Below are 26,640 nucleotides of genomic sequence, written 5' to 3'. Positions count from 1 at the left end.
GTAAATTCTTACCCTCTTCTTCTGCCTGTTTCCCCAGACCTATTGTTAATGGGTTTTACTTCACCTAAAGCAAAATTCTGACTCACCTGGGTTTGCTGCATTACCTTTTCATACCCACTGGATGGGCCCCAGAGGCACTGTTTTATCTGAAACTACTATTATCACTTTCCCAATAATGGAGGACTTTGTAAGACTCTTCTCAATATTTTCTTATCTTTTTGAATTTGCCTCCTTTTAATAAAGGAATATTTGGGTTTGCTTTGGGAATAGAGAGTATATATGTATGAATAGACTCTTGGGTTTGTGCACAATCACAAATTAATGTTCATACAAGCACAGGGAACTATATTCATCCCATTAATCCAACAAACATTTATTGAGTACTTTCTAGGTGCCAGGCAGAGTGTAGACACACAAATGGAGTAGAATTGCCTGCTGTCACCTGGATGGTGGAAACCCTGGGTCAGATACGTTACATGCCACTTGCCTTTGAATCATACAGGTTCTTCATGGTGAGAGAGGTAGCAGAGAGGGCCTCCCAGTGGCCTGGAGTGGGGAGCAGCCTTTCATGGCACAGATCTAGAGCAGTCCTACTCCACGTCAGCAGAGTGACTGACCAGTGTGCAGGCTCTAGACAGCACTACTGGTACATGGATGAGTATAGATAAAGGTGTGCAGCCAGGTGTCCAGTATGGAGGGCAAACCACTCTGAGTGCTGGGCAAACAAGCTCTGTGGCCAATGGGCACAGGCTCTTTCTACTGTCTCCAAACAGTAGAAACAGTTTGTACATCCTCCTAGGTATCCCCTTCCACCCGACCTTTCTCCCCCTGAGATCACATGGGACTATTACAAAGACTTGAAAATTCAAAGAGTATTGAAATGAGGTTTTCTTTAAGCAGGCACATTCTCTCGTGATGAACAGTGGAGATGTTCCTCAGATTCCCTCTTCTGAAATAGTCTTTTGACTACTTTTTTCCCCTTTCTTCAAATATTTTGGAGGAAGTGCTGCCAAGTGGGTAAATACGGTCCCCAGGAGTTTGTGTTATATTTAGGAAGTCCTCCAAAAAAGTATCTAGAGTTCCCTGAAGACCCTTTAACACTTTTATTTAATTCATAATATATTAAAATTTTATAAAAGGAAATGTGCCATAGAGTAATTGGTGAGCCAAATTTATGAACCACCAAAATAATTCCCTCTCTACCATGAAGGGCTTGGGGCATACCATGCCAGATAGCCTGGATCTCAGCTTCCCAGATGATGTGATTTTTAGCTCACAAAGCATTGCAGTCAGAAGGAATGGTACACTGAGGCTGTTCCAAGTCTCATGATGCCAAGGGAATGGTTTTGGTGGCAACACTGTGCTCCATGAGAGGGAAGTTGGTGGCTTTTAAAATTGTCTATTCACCTGGACTGCTTCTTCCAAGGCCCATTAAAGTGAAAAATCAATCTAGAAGGTGGCACTTTCTCTACCCAAGCAGAGGGGTTCATGGTGTCAAATGCTCCATTCTCCCCATTCAGCAATGGAATTAAGAAGTCCACAGGTCATCAACCCATAGGAGAAGCAGCCACCACTGTTAGAACAGTTGGCTTAAAAGCAAATATCCTGTGGCCTTGCCCATGCAAAAGTGGCATGAGCTAAAGACCATGAGAGAGGAAGACCCAAGATGATAAAATTTGGCCAAGGGAATGGGGAAATGCTTTCATGTTGAAATGACACTTGGCTCAGATTTGGAGAAAGACTTGATTTTTGACACGTAGAGAAGGGGGAGCCTTCCAGGTGGAGAACACACCCGGTCTCGGTGAGGATGCAAAGTGGTGCTGAGTTTGGAATACATGAGTGGGAAGCCAGGGGGAGCTGGAAGATGAAGTTGCCATGTGGCCAGGGGCCAGGCTGTTACAAGTCTTACCCTGTAGCAAAAAGGATGTAGACCTGATCTTCCAAGTCTTGGGGAGACATTGAATAGGTTGTGCTAGGGAGATGCTGAAAGCAGTGCTTTGGATAGACAGTGGCGGCAGAAAGGAGGAAGCCGTGACTTGTGCAGGGACTGGGAAGAAGGAATTACTCTGGGAAGAAATTTAAGTGTAATTGTGTGACAGCCTTTGTGGTATGAAGAAGCATGGTGCTTTGGTTCCTGACTTCTTGGGTATGGATCCTAGCTCTGCCTCTTCCTGTCTGCTTATTCTTTTCCAAGTGACCTAGCCTCTCTGTGCCTTGTCCCCACAAGGTATAAAGTGCCTATAAAAGCAGCAACTACAGCAGGGTTTCCCAAGTTGGAAAATGCCTGAACATCAACTTGCCAATATGCAGATTCTGACTGAGTTGACCTGGGGTGGAACCTGAGATTCTGCATCTCTAACAAGCTCCTGGATAATGGCAATGTTGCTTGTTCATGCACCAGCCTTAAGTAGGAAGGCACTTAATGACACTTTTGAAGATGATATGAGTAGGTGCATGCGGGAAACACCCAGGAGTGACACCATTATTATGATCCCCGAGAAATACTAAAAAACATGCCTCAGCTATTGCTTTTCAAATGCTTTGTACACTAGATTATAAAGACAACCACTTGGTACCCTGGTGCACTTTCTGGCCAGCTACCTGGAGAGGGTGGTTAAGTGTGGCTCAGGCAATCCAAGCCACCTACAACCTACAGTTTACGAAGGTACTGCAGTGGATCTTCCAGGCCCCACAAGTTAGGAGAAAGGACCAAAAAAAAAAAAAATCTGTCCTGAGTAGACAATGAGGTTTCACGTGCAAGGAACTCCAGCAAACATGAGCTGACTATTAAGACTTTCAAACTCCAAGAATTTTAGCTGCTGTTCTATTTGGAGCGGGTCTGAGCTACTTGCTGGCTTTCTTGTAGAGAGGATCCTAAGTGGAAAAGCACACACTCAAGTTTTTGGAGAAATTAAGAAAATGGGACATATGAGACTGGATCCCAAAGAACAAAACCAATCCGATAAAATTCTATAACATTTTATATTTTTAAAAGTGAGGTTCTGGCCAGCAAAAAAAAAAAAAAAATTAAAAAGTTTCAAATTTTCCTCCCTCCCCCACTCTTCCTGCCCCAAGTCACATTCATCCTCCCTACTTTCAGCAGCTCTGCCCTTTGTGGAGAAGAATAAGTGCCCTGTGGGGAGCAAAGAGTGATTCTCCAGTGAAGAGCTTCAACAGCAGGGCTAAGCAAACATCACATTACATGCCATTTGACAGGAGAAGAAAAGACAGATTTTTAAGCAGAAATCCTGCAAGATGCAGATACTTGACCCTGTGAAAAGCCAGAGCAGCTAAAAAGAAAAGACCTCTCCAAACAAAACTACAAATGGCTCCAGAGATTCATTCCACAGACATTTCTCTATGGTATTTCTGATACATGTAAGGAACTGGGAAATAGTGATTACCAGGCTTGAAGCTTGGCTTGCTTTCTAATATCCGATTAGAAAACCATGATTGTTAAGCTGTATTACTTGGACCCCAAACCCTGAATAACACAGGAGATTAAATAAAAGACTGGTTTTGAGTGTTCCTAGTGTTCCAAATATACTTAGCACGTTGTAGGCACTCCAAAAATGTTTGTTGAATAAATGAATGAATGGATAGATGGGATGGATGGAAAGATTTTGTTTAGGTAGAACCATGCACATCCTTGAGTGCTGACTTGGATTTCCACTTTCTTTCAGAAGCCACTTCTGTCTTCCCTGCCAGTCTTTCTAGATTTGTTGTTATCTCCATACCCACATCACATTCACAGTGATAAGAGCCAACACCTCAGTCACAGTATGCGTCAACCACTGTGCTTCAGAGTATGGGGATTGCAGTCCGCGCAAAACCTGTGAAAAATTCTTCTTGCTTCACAGACAAAGAAACAAACCAGAGAGTTTATGGTCCTTATTCAAGACTAGCAGCAGGCAGGTTCAGTGTCCCAGAACTTTGACTCTGGCCATTTCCAAAAAATCAAGGGGATGCATTTGTGTATGGTTCTCCATTTCCTCTGAGTTGCTTAAGCCACATACTCCTTGTTCCCCATCTTTAGACTTCCAGTTCTCAGAGGTCAGGTACTTTGCCATCTCTTATTTCCTTCTTTGCTCCTTCCCAAACCCATGGAGCAGACAGATGCAGAGGAAGAGGGGCCTCGAGTGCCTGGGAGATCATCTCCCAGGCTGCATATGTGAAGGTGATGCTGCTGATTTGGGGAAGAGGCTTTGCCATATCAGCCTCCTCGACAACCCCAACACAGTTTCTGTGCACTATGCAATAGACACAAAATCACAGGGATCATGGGGATTCTGGTTGGTCCTTCTGGGGAGACTTTCCATAATGAAATCTGTCTCCCTTGCTCCTCTCCCACAGTACGTAAGTAGCAGCTCCAAGGGAGCAGGTAGGTTGCTGGCAATGAGGAGTGAGCTTATTAAGCAAGTCTTGGAAAATCTCAGCTCTTGGTCTCCTGGTTAACAATTACAGCATGGGGAGTCCTGACTTTCAATAGAAAAAGACAACAAAGTGAAGCACTTGCTAAGGCTCCCATGACAAGCTTTTTTTTTTTTTTTGGTTGTTGTTGATGAGAAAGCTTCACTTCACTCCACTCCGTGGGTGGGTTTTCCTCAGCATCCTTCAGTCTATGGGTAGAAGGTTACTCGTTGCCTGTTCTTTCTTTGCCTTTGGTCTGCCCTTGCCTACTGCGTCTCTCTCAAAACCACTCTGTTACAGACTCCTACACAATTTCCAACCTTTCCTTCTTGAAACTCCCTCCTCTCTTTTCTTCCATGATTCTTCAGGGTCTCCTCTTGTCCCCTCAGAAATGGACTTCTCCAGAATTACAGCCCCAGTGCCCTTGCAATGCTTCTTCTCTAGGCTCATCTCTCATACATGCCTGTTGTGCTGACCCAATAAACTGGCCACCCAAACACTTTCCTGCTCGCTCCCATGAGCTCTACTCTGGATGTCCAGGTTCCTTTATCTAGCAGGGGGCCTTTCACCTGGCAATTCCAGGGGCATGTCAAACTCAGAGCCACCAAATTGTCTTTACCCCTCAAATCTTCTTCTGACTCTCTTCTCAAGTTCTGTGAACAGTTCTCATTCATCTGTCATATCCCGGACAGATACCAGTTAAAACACATATCAAATTTTTATTGGTCATCTGTCGATCAGTTGTCTGAAAATGTGCTTGCTCCTTGGAGGGAAAGGGGAAAACACCGTGCCTGCCCTCAAGGAGCTCACAGTCTAGCGAGGATGGCAGATGTGCCAGCTCATGTGGGACCTGCCTGGTGGACTGGGACCTGCCTGGTGGACTGGCACCTAGCCAAGAGGAGGCAAGGAGGGAGGGAAGTTTTTTGCTCTGTCCAGGCAAGACCTCTTTGAGGAGTGGGCAGTATTTCTTATGGAGTAGGGGATAAAATAATTATTTGAGTTGAAATTTCTGTGCATCATTTGCAGTATTAGTGCTAGGCGCTCTAGGATTTGAGGCACACTTTCCATTGCAGAGTGTTAGGGTAATGTCTGAGAAGTGACTTCACTTGATTCCTCAAGGTAGAGGGTGACTGATGAGGAGACCAGGTCACTGTGATTTAGCTCATCAAGAAAGGAATGAGTGGAGAGTGGAGAGAAAGAGCCAGCTCCTCTTCTGAATTGTTCCCTTTTGATTTAGAATCCCATTTCCTGTTTCAGGAGGATTGCCTCCCCCACTTTTTTTTTTTTTTTTTAACTATAGAGCTACTTAGGGATCTATGGGAGCTGCTTCAGGCCAAATTTGCAGACCACTTCTGGCTACCTTGTGACTACTTTAAAATAGTCCACATCTTTTCCATACTTTTTATTTTATTAAAACCAGAAGAGGATGAGTTTGTTTATCCTCAAAACAATTCAGCTCCCTTTCCAAGAAAGGCCTCTAGAGGACATGAGGACCAAGCCTTCCATTTTACAGGTGAGGATACTGAGGCACATCTATGGGGCCCCCTTGGCTTGGGCAAGCTTGCAACCAGGGATCAGATAGAGCTGGGACTCAGAGGGTGGCCCTTTCAACACCCTGTCCACATTATTTTTCCAAGGCTGGGCAAGTTGCTGAGCATGTGTCTTGTGCTTGAGTCTGTTAACACTGTCTGTGGGTGGGGTGGCCATGTGGACGGGGCCCTCCTGTCCAGGCCAGCTATGCTGAGAGCTGGGTAAACAACCAGGTGACTGAAATCTGAGGCAGGGCGGTAAGGTCTGAAAGAAAATCAGCGCGGGTGATGTGTACCCAAAGGAAGGATGTGCTTCTCCTCATGGGGAAAGTGGTCCCATTTATTGAGCCCCTATCATGAACTCAGTGCAGGTCAAGCGGGGGACATATATGATCCTTATACCATCCCTGTGAAACAAGAGCCACCTTTGCTTTGCAGAAGAGGAAACTGAGGCACAGAGGGGAGTCACGTGTTTGGTGAGCTGCAGAACTGAGGCCCAAAGTTCCAATGAGCTCATCCTTGAACCCCCCCCCCCCCCATCACTTCTCCATGACCTCGTGGACATGGGTGCACTGACAGGGCCACCTCCTGTCCTTCCCTTCACTCCAGTTCCCTTTATCTTGAGAACTTCTCAGTCATCCTCTAAATGCACGCCTCCCCTTCTGTCTACATGCTCTCTGCCCAGGGAGCTGGGATTCTGTTTCTTTCTCCCTGCAGCAACGTTCACCAAGATTTTCTCTGAGCTGGATATTTGCAGCTGTCTGCAGTCCTTACCCCTCGAGGTGTCTCTCAACAGCAGTTGATCCTGCTGGCCTCCTCTGGAGACCCTGCCTGTCACTTCTGTCACCTGGCTCTGGAGACTCTAGTTTCTGCAGGGCAGATGATAATTTCCATAATATTTACAGCTCCATTGAGTCACAAGTGAGCCCCCATCTCTGAGCACCTCTTCCTGGTTTCACCATGTAGAGCGTGTTCCTACAATATAATGCTGTCTTCCTGTTCCAAACTGGACCCAGGGTGGACATTTGATCCCAAAGTCAAGGAATGTATTAGTGGCTACAAGTGCCCAGAGTCTCTCTACAAAGAATTTCATTTGAGAACTGCAAAGTCTAGGTCAGTCTGCTGTGTTCTACAAGGGTAGAGATCATGCCATGACCTCCCTAAGACTGCAAATGTGGGGATAGAGAGCCACAGAAATCACAGATGTCCCAAGGAGAAGGGAGCTGAAGTGCTGGACACAGGTCACCTGACAGAAGACTTGTAAGCCACGCCAGGAGGGCATGGGATGGAGGAGCTGAAATGATGAAAATAAGCAATGCATCCCAACAATGTACACTTATCTGTGAGATGATGGCTCCTAAGTCCATTGGAGACTGTTATGGGACAATGAGATCACTGAGAGCAAGCACACAAGTGGAAGCGTAAAAAAAAAAATCCATCTTTTGTGGTGTTGCTTCGACACTTGAGCACCTGTTTTCAACCCGCCACCCACATCCCACTCCAGCCTGGTCATGACAGCAACCTCTGGGTGACATTAATGCTTATTGCAGGCCAAGGTAGAAGCATTTAACTGAGTTTGGAACAATAGGACTTTAAAGTTATACTGAATGATTCCTTAGAAAAAGTCCTAGAGTATTTATATTATGGTCTGTATCATACTGTTTCACCAACCAGCTTAAAACAATGTACATTAACTATGAAAAATCTCTAATTAGATTTATCCCACTTGCTGGGACTCATCCTGTTTGTGTGCAGGTCATTTGATTTCAAGAGGTTCCCTGAAACCTGCCTGCAGTGTTCTGTGAACCCTGGGATCTGCTTTAGTAATTTTGTTTTAATGGGCGTTCACTTCCCAGGCCCAGCACCTGGGACCTGTTGTCTTTTCTTGATGTGCTGCTTCCCTTAGGCTACTGAAGTCTATTTTGTGCCTATGTAGCTCGAAGTGCTGCAAAGTACCTGATCTCTTAGCTTCTTATGCTTTTAAGTTTATGCTTGCTTGCCTTCCTTCCCTCCTACCCAACCCTTAACCAATGACTGACTGGATGCCTTGCCATGGTGGGTGCATCTTAAACATATAACTCACACAAGATACTCACACAAGATACTTTTCTGATATCACAATCTTCCTCCTCCTACCTCTATTTCTTTCTCTTGTCTTTTAGGACCTCATGCATGCTACCCGCTCTTCCCCCCTGCAGTGCTTTGCCTCTGTCTTTCTGAATTCTGAAACACAGCTGACTTTAAAGGATTCAGAGAAGACATTGTATGTCCTCTTCCTTGGAGGGGCTGGGGCTAGGGCTAGCAAAAGGTGTAGACCTCAGAGCTTAAGAAGGGCTCCTCTCCATCCCACCAATACTTCCTGGAGGCTCACCAGGCCTTGAAGCCATATGGCCTGGAGCCTCTGCAGGGTGCTTTCCTGTCAGTATGGGCTGTGAGTAGCCATGCATGCATGGCTGACTCCTAATAAGGACAGCTCTTCCAGACAACCAGTAGGTGCTGAGGCCTGAGTAAATCCTGAAAATGCAGACAAGAATTTCTGGAACATGTTAACAAAGCTCCTTGTTCTAATAGCTGTTGGTTCTGGATCCTCCTTGTAGTTCCCAATGGCTGTGGCTTTCAAAGAGCAAAGCAACACAACATTTCCCCCCCCCCCCCCAAAATATCCCATTCTCTCTTAATTTGGGCCATAATGATATGATCAGAGGCCTTAGGTTTTTTTTGACAGGACTCATCTCAAATGCCAGTGCTGGGCAAACAAAGATCTTCCTCTATAAAGTGAGAAAAAGGAGGAAACCATTACTGGATATATTTTAAAAATTTCATTTGAAGAGAAGACGGTCACTCTGAGGAATTAAAGTGAATCAATACCCAGAAGGTGGTATCTTAGTACATTCAGGCTGTCATAACAAAAACCTTAGACTGGGTGGCTTATAAGCAACAGAAATTCATTTCTCACAGTTTGGGAGCTGGAGGTCCAAGATCAGATGGCCAGCTTGACCAAGCTTTGCGGACTGCCCTCTGCTCACCTCGGGGTGATGATGAACTTTGCAGCTATTGTCACACAGTGGAAGGGAAGAACTCTGATCTCTTAGCCTCTGATATAAGCTAATCCCATTCATAGGGACCCACCCCACCTGTATGACCTAGTCACCTCGCAAGAGCCTCCCCTCCCTAATAGCACCACACTAGGAATTAGGTTTCAACATATACATTTTGAAGGGAGAGCCCAAGATTTCAAAACCATGAACTCTTCCTGAGAAACTTAAAACACTTCCTCGCTGTCCTTGACGTATAAGGATATTGAGAATGAGAAACTTGTGGCTTAAAAGAATTGGCAGTTAGCAGTGAAGCTTATAAGACAGAAGTCAAAACAGTTGTTATTGATAAAACTGTTCAAACATCAAACTTATTCCTTAAATAGTGAGCCCCCATCTCTGAGTGAGCCCCCATCTCTGAGCACCTCTTCCTGGTTTCACCATGTACAGCGTGTTCCTACAATATAATGCTGTCTTCCTGTTCCAAACTGGACCCAGGGTGGACATTTGTTCCCAAAGGCAAGGAATGTATTAGTGGCTACAAGTGCCCAGAGTCTCTCTACAAAGAATTTCATTTGAGAACTGCAAAGGTAGAGATCATGCCATGACCTCCCTAAGACTGCAAATGTGGGGATAGAGAGCCACAGAAAATCACAGATGTCCCAAGGAGAAGGGAGCTGAAGTGCTGGACACAGGTCACCTGACAGAAGACCTGTAAGCCATGCCAGGAGGGCATGGGATGGAGGAGCTGAGGCTGCTTTTCCCATTTCTGTTCTCTGTTCTGTGATAGTCTCCGTTTCTGAGTGAAACCAAGTCCTCGTTGGCCAGAGCTCATCTGGCGGGTTTTTTGTTTTCTTTTTATACAGCTGTGCTAAGCTTCTCCAAGGCAAGTGCCCTTGCATGGAGATATAGCCCAGTAACCCGAGTCCTCTGAATGGCATAGTGGGGTTAACCATCCTGGATCCCAAGGCATTTGCAGGACCACAGTGCCAGCCAGTGATCCAACTCACTGCACAGACCTCCCCCAGGAGAGCTCCTGGCCTGCTGAGGCCCACTTCTGTCAAGAAGCCTCATCAGCTAATGGACAGTTGGCCCAATCATTATGAGCTGTCATGAGAAGACAGGGGTGTCTCAGGCAAAATGCTCTCCCTATTTCCCTTCATTTTAGAAAAAAATCAAGGCACTTGTGCAAGACTCTAATAGGTGGGCTCTGTTAGAGGGCCTTCTACTTCAGTAGGCAGAGAGACACTTTCCCAGATTTTGTGTTGCTTAGCAGGGAGAGAGGCCTGTTTTCGCTAGGCAGAGAGGACAGCCCAAATGGGAACTTGTAACAGATCCAGCAGCTTGGACCAAAAGGTCCCGTGGGTGCTGTTTTGGGTCATTTGGAAATGGATCAGATCATCTGCAAACAGTGGTACTTCGACTTCTTCTCCTGCTTGTATTCCTTTAATTTCCTCTTCTTGCCTGATTGCTCTGGTTTAAATTTCAAGAATTATATTGAATATGAGAGTTATCTTCCTCCTGCTTTTAACAGAAATGCTTTTAGCTTTTCCCTCTTCAATATGATGTTGGCTTTGGGTTTGTCATATATAACCTTTGTGATGTTGAGGTAAGTTACTTCTATCCCTAAATTCTTCAGTGTTTTTAACATGAATGGATGTGGAAATTGTCGAAGGTTTTTTCTATATTGTGATGATCATGTGATTTTTGTCCTTAATTCTATGTATGCCGTGAATTTATTTATTTGCAATGAAACCAAACTTATGAAATGAACTTGATCATGATGTATAATCTTTTTTTTTGAATACGGATTGCTAAAATTTTATTAAGGGTTTTTACATCAATGTTCATCAGCCACATTGGCTCTAATTTTCTTCCCTTGATGTGTCCTTATCTGGTTTTGGAACACTGGTTGCATGAAGCGCTGAGAGTATGAGGTCCGGAGGAGATGGCTTCTTCAAGCAGGAACTCTACCTTTCTTGTAAGACCAGCTGGCTGCTTAGGGATGACCCCAAAGGTCTCCTTGGTGGCAACCTTGTTGTGATTGCTGGCTGCATGTGGAGAGATGGGTGGTGACAGAGCCTCAAATATCCAGGTCATGGAAGGAGCAGAGATGGGAGGCTGAACTGGCACCAGGGTTGCGTTATTCCAAGTTGGTATCTCTGGTTGTCAGGAAACAGAATTGAGGGGGAGTGAAGATAGATTACAGACCAGCTAAGGTTTGGGGGGCATACCCTTCCTGGGAAGGGTTGTCGGGCAGCCTGAATGGTGAATTCTGGAGAAGGATTGGAGACCACTATTTCTGCCACAGTGAGAATGGCAGAGGCCTGAAGCATCGTCAGGGCTTGGAGCAGATCCAAGGGAAATCCCAAGGTAGGATGGAGAGGTCCAGACTGTGAGGCTAGAGACAGGTCTTTGAACTTTCTAATTCTATTATCAGTGTTCTGAAATGTGGCCAGTTTAGACTTATATCTTCATTGGACAGATCTGAATTTTCAAAAAGGAAAAACATAAAATTATAATTCTCAAGAATCTATGAAGTCTGCCATGATCCACACCCTTGAAAGTTGGGCAGGACCCAACTCTCAAACATCGGAATAATTTGAATTTGGCATCTTAAGGTCTTAATTCAGATGAAGTAATTAAAGCCTTTGCCTTTTTAAAAGAGGCCATTTTTTTTCCTACTTTAGTAGGAACTTGGTTTCTAAGCCATTTTCAGAGCCAGGAATACCTTCCTTTTAAGTTTCTGCATAAACAATCTTATTCCCATTCCAGCAGGTTTTGCCCTTGACAGTGCTTTAAAGTGAACTGGTTCCAATGACACCTGCCTTACTCAAGCTTCATATTGTTCGCATCCTTTGCACAAAAAGATAACTGCTATTTATATTCTGTTTGTTTTGCATCCCAGGAAAAGAAAAAGGGAACTGAGGCAAGCTCTCAAATCTTTCACTGTTGAACCTAAATGTCTTATCATTTGACTGAAAATATTCCAATCAGCCAAACCTCTAAGATGTGAGTGTATACCTTTGTGTAGCTCATCACAAATAGCAAAGAGATTTACAAAGGAATGGTCATTCCTAAAGCCTCCCTCCCTCCCTCTCTCTCCTGAAGGGCAATTGCTTAAGCCATCTACTGATTCAAAGGAAGGGGTGTTGCTTCCTGGACTGGAGGCCCTAATGAGATGTAGGTTTTTCTTAGAGCTCCTGTGCCTTCCTCTTCACTATTAGACTGTGAACTCCTTGGGGACAGGGACTGTGTTTGATTGGCTTCTCATCCTTGCACTTGGCCCATAATGACATAAATATTGGTGGAACGAAAAGGCTTTGAAAATTCTACAAGGTTTAGATTTGCGGCTCTGGTTTCTCTCTGCAGAGCAGATACATTTTTTAAAAAAAATTTAAGTTCTGGTGCAAATAGCAGCATCAGGCACTGATTGTTAGACCTGCTATGAACTGCTTCCCCAGGGAGAGGGAGACAGGCAGAGCCTGGGCGTTGGGATGGAGGGTAAACCAGAGATCACCAAGCCCTTGGCTCCTCTGATATGGGAGGAAAGGGGACGCAGAATTTCTGTGATTCTCCTTACCATCAATTTCCCCCCTAAATACTCTTGGCAAAAGCAGAATTTCAATCCTGCCTAGAGTATTTGCACCCTAATTGCATCTAGTGTGCAGAAAAAGACTCAAGCTGGAGAATTCCTTCTTCCTCAAACTCCTTTTTTTGTACACCCGTGGCTTCCTCAGTTCAGAAGATGAGAGAAACAGGGTCTTTGTACATGTGTCAGCAGGGGATGGGGGGACAAGCTGGTTCCTTCCAGTGGCCTCTCTGGAGATGGGGACAATCCTTCCAGTCCCCAGGCAGAGCTCTTCAGGAGAGCAGCATGAGTTCCTTTCTGGAAGTGGCACAGCAGGTACCTGGGCAAGAAGGCTGGGAACTGCACTCAGGGGGTCAGAATGGGAAGCCACACACTGAGCGTGAACCAGCTGCTTACACTAGCAGTAGCTTGTGCAGCTCACTTTAGGGCCTCCTTACCATTTGCTTAGGAGTACCTCTGTGGGACAGTTCGCCGTCTCTGCCCACCCCACCTCCGTGGGCAGCAGGCAAGGTCTTGTGCTATTGAGTGTTTTATAACCAGATGTTGGAAGTGAGACATCCAGTGTCAGACCACAGGGCTCAGGCTCCAAAAGGGGGCCAACACCCATCATCAAAGTCAAGTTCATAGGAGAAGACGCTGAAGGCCCCACTCTTGTGATAATTTACCTTGGAAAGGGCAAGCCCTGAGCGGAGGAAGGAGGGATGGAATGCATCAGTTTGGGGGGCTTGGGAGGAGAGGGCCGGGACTCATCCCAAAAGAGGAACTTCTCTGGGTCTCTTAATTTGCCTCCTCCTCCTCCTCTGTTGGCTCCTTCCCCAACTGCAATAGCCAGACAGCAGCTCCATCAATGACCTGGCTCCCAGCTTGCCCTGGACCTGGAGACCATCCCAGAGTTGAGTGGCCAGAGAACCACAACAAGGGGCCCAGACAGAGAGGAGAGGATTCAGGCTAGTTAGTGGGAGGACTGCCCTCCTGGGGGAAAGAGGAGGCCTGCAGGGCCATGACCTCGGCATTAGGAAAAACATGCCAGTGGATCAGCTCTGCAAAAAGGTGGGCTCAAGATAAATGAGCAAAGGAATGAAAAGTTCCTCCTTATTTCACATCACCCTTAAGGCGAAAGGGAGCACTACTAAACCAGGAGGCGAAAACACTGAGAAAAGGAGAGGAGAGCCCACTCAAACCCCACCCTCTGCCATTGCATTTCTGGATGGTGGGTGACAATATTTGGGTATTCAATTTTGCAATTACGATTCTTTGTACACACACAGAGATTAAAGTCCTCATGTTTTTCTTTCTTTTCCTTTTGTACAGCTTTATTGAGATACAATTAGGATGTAATACGACCTCACCCATATAAAGTGTACAATTCGATGGTTTTTAGTAATCTTTACAGGTGGGAGACAATTATCCCATTAGCAGTCCCTTCCCACTCCCCCTCTTCAGCCAGGGCAAAAATGAAATCCGCTTTCTGTCTCCATAGATTTGTCTGTTCTGGACATTTTGTATAAATGCAGTCATATAATATGTGGCCTTTTGTGACTGGCTTTTTTCACTTAGCATGATGTCTTCGAGGTTCATCCATGTTGCAGTACGAATCAGTACTTCATTCCCTTTTTTTTACTTTTTTTTAACTGATGAATAATATTCCATTTTTACTCATATACTGTGTTTACCCACTGAAGTCCTCACGCTTTTCAAATTGTAAAATGGTGTTCTGTGCTTACTTAGCTATAGTGTATCCTTGAAAAACACACACTCAATTTGCTAAATCAAGCCAAGTTTGTTTTTTTTTTTAACTGATAGTGGATTTAAAATAAAAATACAGCCCCTAACTTCACCCCATATTAATTCCAGAGTTTCCCTACTGGTTTGGTAAGCAAATTGATTTCTCTTGGGCCTTTGTGAATTCCTATAATTGAGCATGGTGCTCAGTTGCTTGTAGTTAATATGGTGAGGAGTTAAAGAGATATTTGGGGGACTTCTAGGAGGTTCCTTCCAACTTGACATACAGAAGAATGCAGCATTAAGAAATGAGAAGTGCCTCAAAACAGACTATCTCCTGACTGGAATGATGGCATGTCTTAGGTTGTAGACACATGCACAGGTTTCAACATAGGAGTGGGAACAAAAAGCAATGTCAAGAGCAGCCTTCCTGAAGGAAGGGACAGTCTCTGGCAGAAAGTACTGTTGTGATGCATGTTCTCCAGCCTGACATCATCTCTGGGGACCATGTGAGCTGGGTGGGCTGTGAGTATAAGCAAAGAAAAAATAAGATCTATGATAAGCAGGATCAATACCATCTTTCTTAATTCCCAAGCATCTTACAGAAAAAGAAGCAAAGGGGTGGGGAGGGCCTCTGTGAATAAGGGAAAAGGAGAAAAGGAAGGATTCGTCCCAAAATGAGTAGGAAAAGGAGTGAAGAAAGGAACATGCAGCTGACTAAGAAGGTTTCTTGGGTAGAGTTTGGAGGAAAGAAGCTCAAAGAATTGGTGAGGATGCAGGAAGAGTCAAAGCCCTGGCCATTTGGCATGAGGGTCACAACCTGGTCTCCATTGGATTCTCAGGGTCAGGGATGGTCCCTTCTGTAGAAAGCATTTTCTGGGTAGAAAAAGGGGGTGTGGGATGAAAGATGGGTGCTCTGTCTGGCAAAGGAAAAGTGGGCAAAAACTATTGTCTGGGTCTGCTGTCCAACCACCAGCCTTGTCCTGGGGACAGGGACAACCCAGCCCCACCCAGTACCTGACATTACCCCCCTCTCCTGTTCCCATCAGAACTCCTGTAGGCACCCTGGGGCTCAGTTCTTCTTCTGCTCCCCAAGAGACAAGAGGCAGGTAGGAAGGACCAGAAATGAGATGCAGAGAAGATAGCCACAGAGAGAGGCGGATGTGGGCTGCACCCTGCCCACAGGCAGCCTGCCCTCTGTGAGGCTTTGCTGAAGGCAAAGCTCCCCCACCACAGCAGAGCAGCCAACTCCTGGAAAGCTTCCCAAACGGGAGATGGGGATTGGAGAAGGAACTCTCAGATCAAATTCAAATTCCAAATGAAGTCTGGGAGACAGGCTGCATTTCCCTGAGCCTCACCTTGGAGTCCAGCTCATTTTGGAGTAACACAGAGTGGGGATGAGCCATGTTTGAGAAGGAGTCAGGACCAAAGGATGGAGTGCCTCTGCCTATTCATGGAACAACCAACAGCTGGGCCATTTCAGGCTCCAAGGCGCTCTTCCTGGAATTTCCTAGTACCAAGAAGGTGCCATGAGCACTTGTAGAGGAAGCCCACAAGGGGTGCCTGGTTTGGGAAGGGCCACGCCCTAGAAGCTTTAATTGAGCTGGGAATGGACACATGATGCATAGACTGTTTCCTTGGGACTTTACAGTTTCTGGTATGTGCAAACTGGAGGAAGTGATCTGGGTGCTGGGAAGATAAGACAGATACAGCTGGTTGGATTTGGGAGCAGAAGGGAGTCTGTCAAAAGCTCAGAGAAAAGGGACAGTGAGGTGCCTAACACGGAGCTGTGGTGGAACCAGGGGCAAGGGATCCCCTGAGGAGTTTTGTCACAGCTGGAATTTGAGCTGAGTTTTCTTGAGCTCTGGCACTTAGTGGGTTGTTAGCACCAAGAGGTAAGAAGGAGCCATTGGAGGACCCAAGGACGGGAGTAGGGGCTCTCACATTCATGCTCTCATCCACAACTTGGCATGTCTGCCTTTCTCAGATTCTCTTTTCCAAATTATTAGGGATCCCCTCCCCCTTTCAAGTCATTTCCACATGATCTGAAGAGTACTTGTCATGTTGCTTCTTCTGCAATCTGGAATGGCTAAGTGCATCGGTCCTCTGATGTACATGACAACTTTTATCTTCCAGGTGGATTTTTTACCAAGAGTTTTTCGAGTTCTGTGACAGACAAGTATGAGTATTAATTAGTTCTGCATATCCAAATGCCACTTGGATATGTTTTTATTCTCACCATGACATACTTAGTTCTCCCTCCATTTATTCTTGCCATTTCATTTTATGATTCTGAGAAACTCTTTGCTTTAAAAGTAACTCATTTTAGTGTCTGGAGAATGGCAATTTATTTAGTATTTAATATATTTACTTGCAAACTCTGAGTGAAATACTGTCTGTATATTATCCAAGTCTTTCATGAACATACAGGAATGAATTTGGGGGAGTAAGTTTATCTTATTTTCTTGACAGGTGGTAATGCCAAGCATCATTGGGCCTATGTTAGAGAGAAACGTGAGACAAGCTAGAAGAGTTTCTAGTCTTCATTCTGCCTATTTCTCCTTTGTCTTTTGGAAAGCTATGTACCTGTCCTAAACCTTCATTCTTCATTGGCAAGATGGGATTCCAATCCTTTCTACATTTATATACAGATTTGGTTTGAAGAGTGATGTACACATGTACATACACAACACAGCTAGGCTAAGGTCTGACATTGGTCAAACCATAATTTAACCTTTACTAAGTTTCTGTGCATCTTGAGATGCCCGATGCTTTCTTTCTGTAATAGATACTGAGTACAGATTCCTTAATAGTGACGGGTTATGGTCCACGACTCCCTGAGACTTTGTATTGCATACAACCACACAAACCATTTTCAATAGTGTTGGACATGTTCCAACCCTCTGTACTTGACCTCTGCAATGCCATTGTGTGATTGTGTCTTTGCCTTCAGCATCAAGACCAGAACAATTCAACATGAACTCCAAAAACAAACGTTTGACCAGACCTGTAGGAACATGCGCGATTAGACCCATGCCTACCCTTTATTTTTCTGTTGGCATCTTGAATATGTCACACTTCTTACCCTGCACTTAGGCACTGCTAATGAAGTTCCATCCATCTAGATTACTGCTGCCCTTACTCCTCCTCTTACCCATTTCAACTAAGTAATTTTTTACTTATCTTTCATATTTTGGCTTCATGTTCATAGAGAAACCCTAAACTAGATTGAGGCTTTCAACTCTCACAGAGCACACACTGCCTTTTAAAACACCTATCACAGATCAGCATTATGGAGTTCTTTATAGTCTCTGTCAGACAGCAGATGTCCTGCTTGCTTTTATATTCCTACTATACAGTGCATAATAAGGGCTCAATAAGTATTTGTTGAATGAAAGAATGAATGTGTTTAGTTAGTATTTGAAACTTGTTTCTGGTTTGTGCCTCTAGAGATGCATCTGGACTTGATATTGTCCTGATTCCCAGTGAATACCCTGTGCAAAGCACCAGCTCATCCCTGTTAGACAGAGGCAAACTCCAAATGAAAGAACTTGTTAGCTCAGTGACTGAGGAAGAGGTTGGGTGCTCTGTGCCAGGTGGGACCCTCAGTAGAGCTATAGTTGTCTTCTGGTGCAGAGATTCCTCTGGGTCCTCAGCTTCTTGGGTATCCTGGACTCTCATATCTTCCTTCTTGTCGCCACAGGCTCCTGTACTCATCCCTCTTTCCTTTGCTCTTTCCCCAGTAACTGTGTTCGGTCTGTCTGCCTTTCCTGACTGCAGGGCCTGCAGGGCATCTCACTCTCTAAGCTCCTCTTTGGAGTATCTGTGCCTCCCTGGACTGTGAATTCTGTTCTTCCTGGGCCTTAATTTCAACTGCTGCCTTCAACTGTCATCAGAACGTTCCATTCTTAACATTCTTAGGGGTTGGTGCCCCGGTTTTGCAACTAGGAGATTAAAAGTCCCTGAAGACAGGGTCTGACTTCACCCCGGGGAGTGGGCTCAGTCTCCACTTAGTACACACTTGCCATATGAGTGCGTGGTTATTTGATTTTTTAACCAAACTTTCAAGACAGTTCTGGCCATATGCATGACACCTTTTCCAAGGCTTCACTATTTCGCCGAGAAGAATCCTCTTATGGACACATTGGATGACCCTGCCAAGAAAAGTGGGGTCCAAATCTTCCTACTATTTTACTTGGCCCAACCCCCTAGGCAACCCAGTACCCTATGCTGCAGGTGCCCAGAAGCAGCCCCCACTTTAAGGTGGCAGATACTTCTGCTTCTATACTCTTAGGGCTGGGGCCAGGTCTTGGAGAAGGAAGGAAGGCCCTAATGACGGCCCAAAGAGACAGTGAAAATATGTCATTTACGATGGCTTCCCCTGAGGTTGCAAATGTATTTAACTCTTAAGAAACATGAACTCATACCTCACCACCCATAATGCCTCAGGCTTCACCAGTTCTCTTCTGGGCTTCTGTCTGTACTGGGAAAATTGGAGGTCTTTCCCTTAGTTTTCTCTTTAATAAAGCCCAGATGTTTTGTATGTGGCAGCCAGAGAGCCATCTAATTAAGAGCTGTCCCTGGGCTCTAGTGCTTACTCTGCCACCTCTTGGTACTGCTAGAACAAGTCAGTTTAATCTTATTCATTCATTCACCTACTATTTGTTTAATATTTATCCAACATCTATATGCCAGGCATTAGCTAGGTACTGGGGATAAACAGAAAGGGTCAGGTAAACAGAAGTGGACCTTTACCCTCGGAAAGCTCTTGGGCTGATGGTCAGCCTGCATGCAGGGAGCAGGTTTTGAGGATATTTGGCTGGAATGAGAGAATCAGACAAGTCTTCTAGATGAGGACACGAAAGGAAGCCAAGATACTGCGAGAACCTGAAGAACAGGTTCAGAATTGTAGCTTTTATCCTAGAAGACTTGGGGAGCCATTGAAAGATTTTGCACAGAGGAAGTCAATGAGTACATCGTATTCTTTTTTTAAAAGAGAAGATACTAGCTGCTGTTAAGAGAAGACGAGAGGGGCGACTGATCAGGAGGCCCCTTGAGCAATGGAGGGGGTTAAGGCAGAAGTGGTTTTGAAAATTAACCCAGATTGAGGAAAAATGATAGGCTGTGGGGCTCAGGGGTCCCTTGGGGTGAGAGCAAACCCTGGAGGAGGGCTCATCTGTAGAGTAAGATCCTCAGTGTTAAGTTTGGGGCATGCTGAATTGAGATGACTTTGTTAGGAGGGAATATTTGGGTAGGGATCTCATGGGAGCCGTCTGACCTGTAGGTCAAAATTGGTGAGTCACCTGTCACAGGCCTGGTGAGCTTACCAAGCAGAAAGGCTGGAAAAGACTGAGTATGGTTGGGGTTGGGCAATGGAGACTGAACTCTTGATGAAGGATGAAGAGGGAAACCAGAGAAGTAGGAAGGACACCAGGAAAGTGTGGTGTCCCTATAGCCTTGAAAGAGTATCTCTTTCTTACCATAGTGATTTACACTTCGGAGATGATCCTCACCCACGTGTCTCCTTTATGCTGGGTGTGAGATATAGAGAAGGTATGTCCCCTGAAAAGGGCCCAGGAGGCAGGAGGACCGCTGAAGGCTCTGGCAAACTACATTAGATTTGGTGGCAGTGAGAGGAACATATGAGGGGTAGGGGCAGGCATGGAGAAGCCCCTGGAAGTCAGAGGTTGGGTGGCAGCACTTTTTCTGTTTGCAGGACCTTGGGTCCAGGAGGTTATAAATAGTGAAGCCAGAAAATTAAGGAGTGCAGCAGAAACGTGGAAGGAGAAGAGTGGTCGGTCATCGGGAGAGTGAGGTCAGCAAAACTGCCAGAACACATGGCCTGCCATGTCCTGAGCAGCAGCTCTTTTGTTTTCTTTACCTGGCATAGTAGTGTTTCCTAGAGAGGCAAGAAACAGGGGTTTGTTTGTCTAAAAGGTAGGAGAAAAGTCAGAGGGAAGGAGAGGCTAGAATCAGAGAGACCAGTAAGTGTCTTTCTGGAGATTCCAAGAAGGGAGCCAGCCAGGGCTGTAGGATTGCTACTGGAAATGCAGGAGGGCTTCAGGAGGGTCTCTGAAATTCACTCGCTCCAGTCTTTTTGGATCTTCCCAGAGCATCCAAGGGGTTCAGAGAAAAGAGCATATGGAGAGACGGGTTAACAGAAGCCTGGAAGGACCAGTGGAGGTCAGGAATAAGGACAGCTCCAGCAGACAGAGGCAGCCCAGCAGTGACCCTGTGCCAGCCCCTGGGCAGCACGGAGGAACTTGGCAGCAAGGCTCCTTTCTAAGCACTGAATTCAGCCATCATTTTGTGTCTGGTCACTGCAGAAAGGCCCCAACTTGAGTCCCTCTTGGTGAATCCTTCATGGAGGCTGTGCCATCCTGTAAAGGTGCAGGCTCGAGGCCCTGGCTGCAGTGGTGGTGGTGGTGGTGATAGGTGGCAGGGAAGGGGCAGAAAGTGCTCACACTTTGAGACTCACTTTGGGGTGTGGCTTCCTGAAGCCCTCCAAGGCTGGACACGTTGTGACAAAGAAAAAGGTTTTCAGGGGGCAACAGAAGACTCATTATCAGCACCAGAGGAGGCCATCATGACCTTGAAGGAATAATTTTAAAGTGGTTTTTCAAAGGCTGAGCAGCCAATAGTGTATCTCCAGCCCTCAATTTCTCCCTTTAGTAAAATGGGAACAGTAAAGTCATCCCTAACCCCACAGAGTTGTTGAGGGGCTCATGAGTTAATTTATGTATTGAATAGTTAGAACTGCCAGATACATCATAAATGCCAAAATGCTAGTTAATATTGCTACAATTTTATCAGGCATTGCCTATTTATTGAAATTTTATTGAAATGCTTGGACTTTGTATACACAAACCACATGTCCCATTGATGTGGCTCCATGCAGCTCAGAAAGAGTACATTTCATGTTGAAGATTAAAAGCAATGGTAATATTCCCTTTTAGGACTACTTAGTAGGACAGTTAAGAGAAACTGTTTCCCAAGAGTGGCAGGGATACAGAATTAGGAATCAGAATATCACAGATATTTATTGGCACATCTTCCTTGTGCTGGGACTAGTGGCAGGGGTTGGGAACTGAGTGGCCCATGAGTTAGAGATGACACTTGCATAAATGGAATTGATTTTTGGGATGACAGATGAAAAAGTAAATAAAAAAGATTATAAGCTATGATTAATACTGTGAAGGAAATAATATTGGGAACAATGGGATTGGGGTTTCCTACTTTATGTCCTGGAAATCTCTGATGAGGTCACATGAAGTGTTGGACACTCAAGGTGGGAGTGGGGATGTTTGAGAAGTAGGGAAAGTGTTTTGGATAGAAAAATAGTCTCCTTTTCTGATTTGGCGACCTTAGGCTTTGCAAACATCAGTTTCTGCATTTGTAGAACCAGGATAATCCTACCTATCCAGGTGATTGCACAGAGCTGGTGTAAGGACGAAATGAAATGTTAACCATAGATGGAGGCACAAACTCCCAAGTTTACTCATGAGGAAAAACTCACTGCTTCACTCTTATTTGCTTATACCTGTTAAATTTTGTTCATGTATACAGCATGATCTAATGCAAAGACATCTTTTTGGGAAGGACTGTCCCCCCATTAAGTTTCAGAAGAAGAGAAGCAGACATGCTTCGTTCTGGGTGCTCAGAAATGTTTCAACTAGCACATCATCAATAAGTGTTTGACAAATTGAAGGACCAAAGATGAGAGGTGTCCCGAGGAAGAACCGCCAGACTGTCCCTCTGCTATAACAGGGATCTCTGAGATCAGGATCTAAACCTGTGGATTTTCAGAAGCATCTTATTTTCCATACACAGTAAAACAAGTGCTATAAATGATCGAATCTGAGAACAGCTCTCTTCTGGGAAAATGGCCAGACTCCCAGGCTGGACAGTGGTCATTTCTGCATTCACTCTACTTCATGTGAAACTATGGACAATGACATGCTGGCTGCTAGTGATTGCAGAGGGCCACTGAAATCTCTAGTCACCATTGGCCAGTGCCTACAGTTTCAAAATGGGGTTCTGTATGATGTTGTTGTGTTGGTGATTTTGAGAAAATTTAGGAAGAAAGAAATGTCATCTAGTTGGTGAAGAAGTGGCTCACAACCATGGGCTGGTCATGTCCTGCTAGACTTTTTTTCAGTTGCATTATCATCTCAAAGGACTGAAGCCACTCAAGCAAGACTTCCAAGTGATGGGCCATCTCTCATGTGACCTTCAGGTGAGAGAGTGAGAGAGAGGGAGCCTCTTGAGGTGAAGCAGGTCGGAAGGGAGAGTCTGTTTCACCCAGGAGGGGAAGGTCAGAAGGACAGCAGACTGATTTTGAGGGTCACCTGGGGCCTGAGCCTGATGGGGCTATTTCCCTGCAGAGTCTGAGTCTTATTCTCACAGAGCACTTTCATCAGGGTCCTTGGAAAATAACTTAATAAGAAAAGCAGGCCTTTAGCTTTTGAAATTATACGAGCAAATTTTTATGAATGATTCCAAGTAGTGAAGAGAGGGCCTAAGGAAGGTGATTTGGGTTTAAAAAATAATAATAAAGTGTATAAAGGAACAAGAGAAAACCAAAGGCCTTGAACAGAAAGGGAGATTGGGTCAAGACAGGTCAAGGGTCCTGCGGGACAAGATTCCAAAGATCACAAAGAAGGAAAACATTCATTCAGTATCAGCTTCTGGAATGACTCATGTTGGCAATAGTGACAATGCAGAAGTTCAAGGATGTCTAAGTGCATCTCTGCCTCTAGGAGAGGTGAGGGAGGGCAGGGAAGCAGGTGAGAACCCCTGGGCTGTGGGATGGGGTCGGGAGGGGGGTAGGTGCATGCGCAGAGGGTGGTTGGCTCAGACACAAGGGTCAGCCATTTCTCTTTTATTACTAACAGCCTCAGTTGGTGGCAAGGTTCTAGACTCAGCAGGAAATGCTATTCACAGAAAAAGAATGCGAACCCAGCGTCTTGTGGGAGAGAGACTTCACATTGTACCAACGAAGAGGTCAGTGCCCCCCAAATGAACTGATACATTTAATGCAGTTCAATCAGAACTGCAATGGGACTTTCTTCTTCTTCTTTTTGAACTTGGAATGGCAGTTCTTACTATTCATTTGGAAAAACAGGTGAAACCAGTGCAGAGAAAAATAACAATAAAGAAAGTAAGTGGGCAAATGCTTGTGCTGGTAGATTTCGAAGTATGTTTTAAATCTGAAATCAGTGAAAGAGCAGGAGGTGGTGGCCAAAGAGAATAATGACAAAGATGAGAAAAACCAGGTGCAGGTCAGTTTTCATCTAACATGCTGTTAGGGGGATGGGTGTTTCTGTTTGGAACTTTGAGTAATGTAGTTAGATGCTTTGCCTTTTGGGAGGAAAATAATGTAAGTGTCCCCATTAATTGCCATCATCATGCAAAGGCTGGGGTGCAGGTGTGACCATGTGAAGAGGGGCATTGCTCTTTTTCTGTCACAAGTCCCCATTGCTCTGTATCCTGTCACAGTGTGTTCAACTGCCTAGAAAACTTCCTTATGGTCTTCAGTGCTTTTTGTAGCTGAGACCCTGAGGCCTGTCAGAAGGAGTCTGCACATGCTCACTAGTAGGTGCTCTTTATTTTCTTTGAAGGTCTGAAGGAAGAGGCAAAGTGAGTGTGCAGAGCATCTCCCTCCAGCAGGGCTGGGAGCATGTGGTGGCTCTGACTTCACTCTGAGCCCATATGAATGGCCGTCCTGTTTGCTGAGACTTGTCTCTTTCTCCCCACCACCACCACCAATGTGGTCACTGCGCAGATTGCAAATGTGAGCTTTCATCTTGGAGTACACTGAATATGTGATTTTTATCTAATAAAAGTGGCATTTCCAAATCAGTGAGGAAAATGTAAATCATGCAGTGATTGATACAGAAATGAACTCATCACTTTTTCCCCAGTGCCTGCTTGGGGGCAGGCCAGGCACAATTCCAAGTGCTAAAAACCAGCGTGTGAACAAAACAGATGAAGTCTTTGAAGTCTTGAGAACATGTGCTCTCACTTTCTACAGTATGGACTAGCTGAGAATATTCTGTAAGTTCTGGTTCCTCTTTGCTTAGCAATTCCTTCTTGAGCTCATTTTTCCCTTCTTGCCTTTGTCTATACCTGGTCCAGAGAAATCCAGTGCTCCTTCAATAATTTAGAAGTCTCCTCCACTAAATGTCTGGTTTCATTACATGCAAGTTCTACCTTCCACAAAATATTAGAGTACAAAGATAATTCAGCTGAGTCTTTGCCACTTTATAATAGGCATGGGCTTTGACATTGTCCAATACCATGTCCATCATTTCCTTATGAGCCTTTGTCAGAATGGTCTTTATCATCCATGGGTATATCCACATTCTGGGGGATGAGAAGACGCTTTCTCTATGGCTCTTTGATTCTCAGCCCTTTCCTCGATTGCTTTCAGCAGTCCCTACTTGGCCACATTAGCTCTTTCTCACAGCACCTCGAAGCTCTTTTGACCTCTACCCATGTTTTAGTCAACTTTTTCACTGCTGTAACCAAAAGACCTGACAGGAACAATTTTAGAGGAGAAAAAGGTTATTTGGTGCTCACAGTTTCAGAGGTCTCAGTTTTAGATGGACAACTCCATTTCTCTGTGCCAGAGGTGAGGCAGAATATCATGGTAGAAGGGGATTGAGGCAATGATTAGGCCAGGACTCTCATAACTCAATATTCACCTCTGAATTTTATTGCATTTTTCTCATACACGAGCTTTTGGGGGATACCTCATATTTAACCGTAACAACTCATTGCCCTATTCCAAAACTGCTTGCATATTATTAGGTATTTGTTGCTACAATGTCTTGCTTCATGGTACCAGTTTTAGTCAATGGGGACTACTATAACAAAATCCCACAGTCAGAGTGGTTTAAGCAACAAACTTTTTTTTTTTTTAATAACCTGGAGCTGGGAAGTTCAAGGTCAAGGTGCCAGCAGATTTGGTGGCTGATGAGGATCTGCTTCCTGGCTTATAGACAATCACCTTCTCTCTGTGTCCTTGCCTGGTATAGAAGGAGGTCATCTCTCTCATGTCTCTTCTTATGAGGACACTAATCCCACTCAAGAGGACTCCATCCCTATTGCTTGTCTTTCATAGATTCTACCTTCTATACCATCACATTGGTAATCAGGGTTCTAACATATAAATCATGAGGTGGAGAGGGACACAAACATTCAGTTTATAGTGGGAGGTAACTCAGATTCTCTTCTTTGACTTCACAGTCATTGAGTATTTGAACCTACTGGTTCAACTCATTTCAACTCAGGGATACATAATGCTTCAAAAATTAGAGCATGTCCTATGCCAAAGCTTGTCAAAACAAGCTCAAATGATTCTGAACTGCTGTGCACCGAACTCTGAGAACACACGTATATGCGTCTGTGTTTAGAGACCTAGTATTTTTGTGTGTGCCTCCTCCATCCCCCAGAAATATGTGGAAACTCAGCATTTGCCAATGAACAATGCCTTGATTGTTTTTATAGCTGAGTTTAGGTTAAGTCAGGTAGTATCAGCTTTGTGGTTTGTACCGAGTTTTTTTTTTTTAAATTTTCCACATTTTTGTGTATGTGTGTGCATTATATTTGTACATAACAGTGGATGTGGATGTAGCAGGTTCTTTAATGCTGCTGTGAGATGTCCTCTCAGACCTGCATTTCTATTACTTTGACTAGATACATGATAAGCTTCAGTCTTGGTCTTACATTGCTACTCAGACTTGGTCTTACATTACTACCCGTTGTGTGTCTTCCATGGAATTTTACTGCTATGGATTCTATTCCCATGTCACATCTTCCATACACCAACCAATACTGGGCTTTTGTTTACTGTGATGTTCAGTCTCCAAATGGAGGTAGCAAGATGAACATGGGCTTAGGGGTTAGAAGGCCATTATGACCACTCCTAAGTTATCAGCTGTGCAATAGAGTGGCCGCTGCCCATTGTAGTGCGTAGTTGGAGCCCAGATCCCTGATTAGGTAACACTGGGCAGCCAGGGAGGTAGCTAAAATCTGTTCCTACCTTCCTTAAATAATGCTAAGGAAATTCATTTCGTGAGGTTATAAGCATGCATGAGCTCTGGTTGTTTTCCCAATTTAACTTTGTAAGTTGGAAAAAATTACTAAATGGTGCTCAGTTTACCAACCGATTGGTTGTTGGTTGTGTTTTACATTCCCTTTGGTTTCAACTTTACCTGTTTTGTAATTTGCTAGAAAAACAGGAGGTATGTGCCTTTATTTTAAAGCAAGGGTAAGGTCTGAGGTCCTAGTAAAGGCATTTTTTTCCTTGATTCACGGTGTCTTAGTGTTTCTGCCAGAGGAAGCCAGA

Source organism: Marmota monax, unplaced genomic scaffold (assembly GCF_021218885.2).
Source record: "Marmota monax isolate L192 unplaced genomic scaffold, Marmota_monax_Labrador192_F-V1.1 WCK01_AAM20220418_F8-fsc00005, whole genome shotgun sequence".
Taxonomy (NCBI): Eukaryota; Metazoa; Chordata; class Mammalia; order Rodentia; family Sciuridae; genus Marmota; species Marmota monax.
Note: the sequence above shows the minus strand (reverse complement) of the source record.